The sequence below is a fragment of the Cryptomeria japonica genome, chromosome 5 (genome assembly GCF_030272615.1).
Source record: "Cryptomeria japonica chromosome 5, Sugi_1.0, whole genome shotgun sequence".
In the NCBI taxonomy this organism is placed as follows: domain Eukaryota; kingdom Viridiplantae; phylum Streptophyta; class Pinopsida; order Cupressales; family Cupressaceae; genus Cryptomeria; species Cryptomeria japonica.
The window spans coordinates 412,420,047-412,429,003 of record NC_081409.1 but is presented as its reverse complement, the minus strand read 5'-3'; positions in this window follow the sequence as shown (position 1 = coordinate 412,429,003).

Sequence of the window (8,957 nt, the reverse complement as noted above, 5' to 3'; positions counted from 1 at the left end):
CACCTAACAGTAGGACATGCCATGCTTTCACTCATGGATGGCTTTTCAGGATACAATCAGATAAAGATTGCACCAGATAATCAACATAAGATGACCTTCACATGTCTATGGGGAACGTACTGCTGGAATGTAATTGGTTTTGGTCTAAAGAATGCAGGAGTGACCTATCAATGAGCAATGACCACCATCTTCCATGACATGATGCATACCATAATGGAAGATTATGTTGATGACTTACTAGCAAAATCACTCACAAGAGAAGGTCATCTGGACATATTAGAGCAAATCTTTGATAGACTGGAACCCTAAACCCTAAACCCTAAACCCTAAACCCTAAACCCTAAACCACAATATCATGTTTGACTCAACCCAAAGAAATGTGTCTTTGGAGTAACCTCCGGGAAACTTCTAGGATACATTGTCTCAAGCAAAGGCATTGAGGTTGACCCAGCAAAAGTCAAAGCAATCATGGACATGCCACCTCCAAATAATATCAGTTAGCTAAGGACACTACAAGGGCGACTTCAATCCATCCGAAGATTCATTGCACAACTGGCAGATAAGTGTCACCCATTTACACACCTGTTACACAAAAATATCCACTTTCAGTAGGATACTAGATGCCAGCAAGCATTCCAGATGCTTAAAGACTATCTCATGAATACACCATTGCTGATCCCACCAGATCTAGGTAGGCCTTTATTGATCTATATTTCAGCAACAAGTACAACATTGGGTGTACTATTGGCACAACACAATACAGAAGGGAAAGAGTGTGTTGTTTACTACATCTCTCATACACTGGTGGGCTATGAACTTAATTACACACCTATTGAGTGAGCTTGCCTAGCAGTAATCTTGGCAGCCACTAAACCGAGGCACTATCTGTTGACACATAAAGTACAGCTAATTGCAAAAATTGATCCACTCAAATACTTACTCAACAAAGCAACATTAACAGGTCGCTTGGCCAAGTGGGTGATGATTCTAAGTGAATTTGACATCGAGTATGTGGACCGTAAGGATATTAAGGGGCAAGTCATTGCAGATCAGTTAGCTGATGCTCCCCTCATAGATGATCATCCTCTCATTTCCAATTTTCCAGATGAAGAGATATTTATGATCACAACAACACAACCATGGAAACTATACTTTCATGGTTCATATACTAGGCATGACTCGAGGGCAGGCATTCTGTTTATCACACCTCAAGGTGATAGCATCTCGAAGTCTTATAGGCTCACATTCCCATGCACAAAAAATATAGCTGAATATGAGGCCTTGATCACAGGACTCAGGCTAACCATACGATGGAAGTTACAAGAACTACAAGTATATGGAGACTCCCAGCTAGTCATTTGACAAACAATTGATGAATATCAGACTAAAGATGAAAAACTCATGCCGTACAAACAAATGGTGGACAATCTAAATGCATCATTTACTACTATCACCTTTGAGCAGATACCAAGAGATCATAATCGAGTTGCTGACGCTATGGCTACCATTGCATCTCTCCTAGATCTTCCACAAAATTCAACACGCTATGAGTTCTTGGTAGAACAACTTTGGATCCCCGCTTATGATATCCCTGAATATGAGATGATATGTCGCCTTATCAATTCTGAATCCCCATGGTATAGTGAGTTCTACACCTACCTCCATGATCACACACTTCCTCCTAACCAATCAAATAACCAATGTAAAACCTTCATTCGCCAAACCGCTCGACATACCATTATTGTTGAAACCCTATATCGACACAGTCTTGATGGTACTCTCCTTCGATGTCTGGAATAGGATGAGATAACAAAGGCCTTGGAAGAAGTACATGAAGGAATTTGTGGAACTCATGCAAGTGGTCCTTCACTAGCCAAGAAACTCATGCACACTGGATACTATTGGCCGTCCATGGAAAAAGACTCCTACTACTTCGTCAGAAAGTGCAAGAAATGCCAAGTTCATGGAGACCTGATACATGCACCAGCACATGAATTGCAACCAATCACAACACCATGGCCTTTTTGTCAATGGGGCCTTGACCTTGTGGGTAAAATCCATCCATCTTCATCCAATGAACACAAATTCATTATTACCGCCACCAAATACTTCACAAAGTGGATCGAAGCTGTTCCACTTACCCAAGTCACTGGTAAGCAGATCACCTCATTCATCCTTAATTACATCATCTGTCGGTATGGTGTACCCATGTCCATCATCACAAATAACGGTCTTCCTTTCAAAAATCAGGATGTTCGTGAGCTCTGTGAGAAATTTCACATCCAACACTGCTTTTCCACTCCCTATTACCCACAAGGCAATGGTCAGGCCAAAACATCGAACAAGAACATATTAAGAATCCTCAAGAAGACAGTCAATGATGCCGGTCGTGATTGGCACATTCAATTGAATCCAGCACTATGGGCATACCGCACTAGCATTCGAACCCCTATAGGCGCAACTCCTTACTCACTGGTCTATGGAGCAGAAGCTATCTTACCTATCAAAGTTGAAATACCATCACTATGGGTTTCCTTGCATAATCTCATTGATGATGAAGCATACCGAGTATTATGTCTTCAGGAGTTAGAGCTACTTGATGAGAAGCGACAAGTTGCATACAATCACCTCAAGGCCTATCAGTAGCGCATGAGAAAAAGCTATAATCATCGGGTTAGACCTCATACATTCGAGGTAGGTGATCTTGTTCTTTGAGAAAATCCTTGTAACCAACCCAACCGAGAACATCAGGGAAAGTTTGAATCAAATTGGCTGGGTCCATATGTTATCATTGCTATATTTGGGTTTGGGGCATATTAGTTGGCTACTTCAGAAGGAGAACTGCTAGCAGATTCGATCAATAGCATGCACCTCAAACGATTTTATACATAAGTTGCACAGAGCATTAGGCTCCCATACATACCAGCAAAACACCAAAAAAATTCAGATAAATGACCTGAAGAAAATACAAAAACATCAAAATAGTAAAAAAAACAAAAAACATGCATCCAAACGATGAACAACCACTCCGGTGGCACCTTGGGTAAGTGTGATGGTGAAAACCTAGCAAATAGGTGCCACTCGTAAAGGCTATGGATTCATTGTCTTTCAGACTTGTTGCAATCACATTCATTTCATCCATTCATCCATCAGTCCAAAGTCATGGCTTATTATTGATATGCAATCAAGGATAGTACTTCATGCGTCTGACATCCTGCTTTTTCAGAGTCATGCCTAAAACTGGGGGTAATACCCTTAACCTATTTGATGGAAGTGGATTCTACATTACTTGTGATTCATTGATTCTTCGTTCAAAATAATCATCACAATACCAAAAACATTGGAAAAACAATCATCAAAAAATCCAAAAAACATTCAAAACTATCTCACAAAATCCAAAAACATGAAAAAAACGAAAAACAAAAAACATCAAAAATTAATCAAAAACATGGCAACACCTTGTACATATGTTTTTCAAAGTAGATACCAAACAAAACATTGTAAAATATTCCAAACGATGACCACTTATCCGATCAACCAAACAATCAACATCAAACACGCAAATTGTCTTAAACAAGGATGCATCCTTCCTTACCAAAACAAAGACAAAATGACATTTTCTTTGACAAGAAAATTTTGTTTAAGCTATCAAATACTTGGTTGATTTGTAGGTTATTCATTCATTTATTTATTCACATCGGGTTCCTACAACATTGTTTGTGTATCTTCTGCGAATTATTCCGATGAAGTACTGGGGCATGTACTAATGGTGTCTATGTTGGAAGTTCACTAAGCTACATGATCTTATGCGAAATGCAGTCATAGATCACTATGGCTTGCTGACTACAGTGTATACCTTGACCATATGAGCATGAACCATTATCACGCGTCCATATTCTTTATTCTTTATATATGTTGTTTGCTTACATGTACAATACTCCATCTTTGGTTCCTACTGCCTCATCCAAGCTCGATAATGGTTTTATCTCTTACTACGGTATGAACTTGTCTTGGGATATGATCGGCAAAAGATCAAGGAGGACGTTCCAAGTCATGCATGAAAGGAGATAATCCTTGTCTGTTCTGTAAGCAATACTCAGGTCAACTTGATCCATTATATCAAGTTGCTTGTATTAACTTGCTATATCAAAATCCATGAAAGGAATACTCAGGTCATCTTGAATCATTATGTCAAGTTGCTTGTATTTTCTTGCAACATTTTAAAGCTCAATGATGAAAATAAAGCACTATGGATCGTCATTCCATCTCATCTGTATATATTGCATTCCGTTGCATTCCATCCATCCATACATTCATAAATAGCTGCATATCATTCATACATAGTAATGACAATGGATACTCTATTTTCCTCTTCTTCCATAGGAATGCGTCATAGGTCCTCCATTTCTTCTATCTAACATCAAACCCCCCCTCACCCTCCCCATCTTGGTAATCAACATCACATACCCTACTTCATCTCCCATCAACCCAATCAAGCCAATTGCTCTGTCTGCATAGGTACATCGACTCACACACACCTAGGCTATCAACAAATACTCTGATCAAGTATCTTCGGGTCTCAACAGGTAATCGATCATGGTAATCCTAGACTACAACAAGAATTTATCATAATGACCTAGTCTCAACAGGCTGCTATGATTAACCACAACCATCCATCACACGCACACACTATCAATTGATCAACCAATCAAACACAATCATAACGGACAATTACATCAATTGTCTAAGTCTCAATGAGTATTTTGCTTCAAATACCTTGACTTCATCGGTCAATTACATCAATTGTCTAAGTCACCATCAGGTCACTTTGATTCACTTACTCAAACTTTATCTTGTCCAAGCGAACGACTGACATCAACTGTCATGCTTTGACTCGACTAGGGCAATTAAACTGATTGCACCAGATTGTCCAACCAATTTTGATCAATTGTACAGTATCAATCAAAATCACAACACCACATTTGCACTATATCTCCTACATAACCTACGGGTACTCACTGGCTTGCCATTTCTCTATATTCACTCTGTTTTTCTTCCATTCTTTCACCGTTATTACTAATTTCTTTTCTTTTACCTCCCCTCCACTTCTTGTTCTTTTTTGAGAGATCGCCCGATTCTTCAAAAAAAAATTCAGCCCATCTCTCGAGGGGGCATACCACCCACTGAATTAACATTAATGGGGCATATTTCTTCACACCTATTTTTTCTTTCTTTGAAACGATGTGATAAAATTGCATCGTCTCAAAGAGGGGCAAATGTAGTCACATAAATCTGTCCACTTAATTAAATGAATATTTAGTATTTATTTGATTATTTAACCATCAATCAATAATTAATTAAATTAATATTTAATTAATTCATCTTAACCCTCTTCTCCTATTAATTAAATAAATTATTCAATTTATTTGATTTAATTCACTTAACCAAATTCAAACCATTAATTAAATAAATAAATCATATTTGTTTAATTAAATCTTATCTCACATTTAAATAAATTAATATTTATTTAAAATCCCCCAAAATCCCATCTCTCACATTTAAATAAATTAACATTTATTTAAATCACCTTTATCCTCCACCCACTTGCATTTTCCTACAAATGCAAGTTGCACAACTATTTTAAATAAATAAATTATTTATTTAAAATCCTATTTATCCTCACCCACTTGAAACCTTTAATGGTTTCCCTTAAAGCCTTCAAACTTAATGGCTTCCTTCTAGAGTCTTCTCAAGCCTTTAATGGTTTCCCTCAAAGTCTTCAAGCATTTAATGCTTTATCTTCCTTTTTCTCATGTAAATAAATTAAGATTTATTTAAATAAAATCTAAAATTCACATTCACATTTAAATAAATTAATATTTATTTAAATATCTATCCAAATGCAAATTACACCATTTAATTGAAATAAATGATTTTATTTTAATTGAAAATCCCAAAATTCCTCCCACTTGCATGCCTAAATCCCTTCTAGATTCTTCTAACTCCTTCTAATTAGCCTAATCCTATCCTAATCATTGTCACATTCCTAAATAAAAGGAAGTCACTTCTCAAAAACCTCCAAAGTCTTCAATAACCATTAAAGGATTTATGTCTTCAAATGGTTAACCTCTAAAGTCTTCCAAACCATTAAAGGCTCTTACATAACCATTTATGGTTAACTCACCTTTTACCTTTGGTTAGAGACTTTCCTCTAACTTAACCATCCTTTTGACTCATGGGTCTCTTCAAAGCATTTATTTCTTTGACTAAGGTAGCCATTTAACCCTTTCACATTCATTTATCCCTTGGATAAAAGGAATATCCATTAACCTAACCCTAACCCAACCCCCTAGGGTAACCATCATGTCCCCTCAAGCATTTAATGCTCCTTATCTCTCCTCTCAAGCCTCCTCATGGTGACACTTATCAACATGGGATTGGGTTGAAAGTCTCACATGGAATGAATATTTTTCAATCCTAACCCTTGTTAAGATTGCTCAATCTTAACCCTTCATTTCCCCATTTCTTCTATAAATAGAACCCTTCTCCTCAAGCAAGGAAGGAAGCATTAGAGTATTGTTGTTATACTAGTATTAGCATAGAGCTTTTTCATAGCATCACTATCTACACTTGCTTAGCATTTTCTTATCATATTAAACTATCTTGAATCTCCATATGGCATCCATGGCTAGTGCTAAAAGTTGAGAGCTACACTAATGTGGAACTTGGAGAGGAGAGGAACAAGGGAGGAGCAACTATGAGCATCTTGATTAGCATTTGGAGTATTGTTTATCTATTCTATGTTTGTATGCTTAATATCTCTCTTAAAATGCCTGTTTAGGATAATCTTTTGTTGCTAACACTAACGTTTGTTTCTTGTGCTCTTGTGTGTGTTGCCATCAAACAAATTTTCTAATCCTTTTTGCATAGCATCACTTTGCAATGTGACCAATCATGTTGCATGCATGAAAAACAACACTTCTCTGCATAGGTCTGAAATTCATTTGATTTGCTCTCATCCTGCATTGGTTAGAGATATGTCCAAACATCCCACAAGCATAACATCTCTTGTTCCTAAAATTGTTCATTACTGCTCTGCACATATTTGACTTGTGACCAAAATTATTATATATGAAACACTGACCGATAAAGGTAGGACCATTGTTCATATTGTTCATTCCATTATTCATCCTACTTCTGCATTGATTTGCCATATGACCAAATTTATTGCAAGTAAAACATCTACCATTGAATTTATAGGCATTAGGCTATCTTACCGGAGGATTATTGCTCTTCTTATGATTAGTTCTGCATTGCCTTGTCCAAATCTAGAGGATTCTCCCTTCTCAAATCCATGTCCTCTCATGTCTTTTCCATGTCTCTGACTTTCCAGCATCTCATCAAGCCTTGTTGAGCTAGCATTGAATTTATCTTTGTATTGTTTTGAAGTAGCAAGTTCATCTCTTAGGGCAACAATCTGTCTTTCAAGTTCTTGACCATCATTTCTTGATTATGTCAACTCAAGCTTCAACTGATCATTCTCATAGGTAAGCCTAAAACATTCATTTTCTCTGTCCTTCAATGATTGAGTCAAGCTTTCTTCAATCTTCTTCTGGTCTTCAATCTCCTTAGTCAGCTTCATCACAATAGATTGAATTTCATTCTTCAATACAACATTCTCTCTAGCAAGCTTATCACATTCATCAACTTTGTCTTGATTTTCCATGCTTTGTTCTTCTTTCTCCTTCAGCTTGTCCATCAACTCTTTCCTCTTGTCTCTTGAAGTGTTGACCTAATCTTTCAAATCATTAATGAAGTCTTCAGCTACATTCACATTTCTCTTTAGGGAATTATTTCATTTCTTGCTGCATCAAGATCCTCAAGTGCCACACAAAGCTGTCTTTGCAAACTAGAATCCATTGATTCGATCTCCCAGACCTTCCTCAAGCGGTTAGGCTTCCTCAGAGGAACTAGGTTCTGATACCAATTGTTGGAATCAAGGATCACTGAGAGGGGGGTGAATCAGTGATCTACTGGCAAACAAATTTTTTGACTTAATCTCAAACCACCAGAAGCATATGCAAGAAAGTAAAATGCAGAAACACAAGATAATCAACCACAAAATCATAACACCAGGATTTTTACGTGGAAACCCAAATGGAAAAAACCATGGTCAGATTTGAACCCACAATATTATTCTACTATGGCTAGTAGCAAAACAATATTACAAAAAGAGAATGCACATGCATTCAAACACAATGCCTAGAGATCACTACTCAATTACAATAAGGGCTATAACCCCAGAAGGCACACTGCCTTATAGATCATTTACAATAATGAATTACAATTATTGAACTCCAAAATAACATCAATCAATGTCTGGATGAGTTTCAGTTAAGTGCAAAAACTCTGACTGTATATGCTCTACAACTCTGCTATGCTTGTTGTCTCAGTTAGCTACCGGATCAAGAATGCACATGTGAAATTGTGCCAAATAGATTTCTTGATCATTTCTCACTCATAACACACTCTTTCATACATAAAAAAGATCTTCTGCATCAGTCTTATATATCCACAACCACAAACAAAACATTTATCAAGTTGGCCATACAATGTAATGTGTAATAGTGAGTCGACTTGAACTGGATCATCAAAACACATGCGGATCATTGAAATGATGATAAATGATTTCTATAAGTCGTCTATATCATCCCATACATGAATCTAACCATCGCAATCACCAGAAAGCTTCTAGACAAAACCTACTCTTCTTAGCCTGGATTACCTTAGCCAGATTATCGGTTATTGGACCACTTCTCCAAAAACTATAGCTACCAGATAGAATTCTCATGAAGAGTTGCCATCAATGACAACCCTAAACCATTAATCAAGCATCGATATCCACCGAATGAGTGTCAATTGCCAACAACAATATCGTCCCTTTCAAATCTAATTAT